Here is a 395-nt window from a genome sequence, read left to right as displayed (position 1 = left end):
GTTTATTCAAATGAATGACCTTTACATATATTCAAGGTCACAGGGGCCGATGATATTTGGTCATTAACAGGCTGGGATGAAGGGCTACCAATTTTGTCAAAATGAATGACCTTCGCCCATATTCAAGGTCACAGTGGTCAATATATGTTTAAATCTTTAAATGACTTGTTCTGTATAACCAATAGGTCCAGGGTTATGATATTTTGCCAAAAGCATGCTGGGTTGGAAGACTTCACACTCTGTTCAACCTAATGTCCTTGTTCGACATTCAAGGTCACAGGCGTCATATATTTAAATCTTTTAATAGGTTCTTATGTATCAAACACTGATATTCTTCCTGTAACTGCATTTTAGTCCACTTTTAAGATTACAAGTGTGAGATTAATACCAGGTGA

The sequence above is a fragment of the Mizuhopecten yessoensis genome, unplaced genomic scaffold (assembly GCF_002113885.1).
Source record: "Mizuhopecten yessoensis strain PY_sf001 unplaced genomic scaffold, ASM211388v2 scaffold9399, whole genome shotgun sequence".
NCBI classification, from domain to species: domain Eukaryota; kingdom Metazoa; phylum Mollusca; class Bivalvia; order Pectinida; family Pectinidae; genus Mizuhopecten; species Mizuhopecten yessoensis.
Note: the sequence above shows the minus strand (reverse complement) of the source record.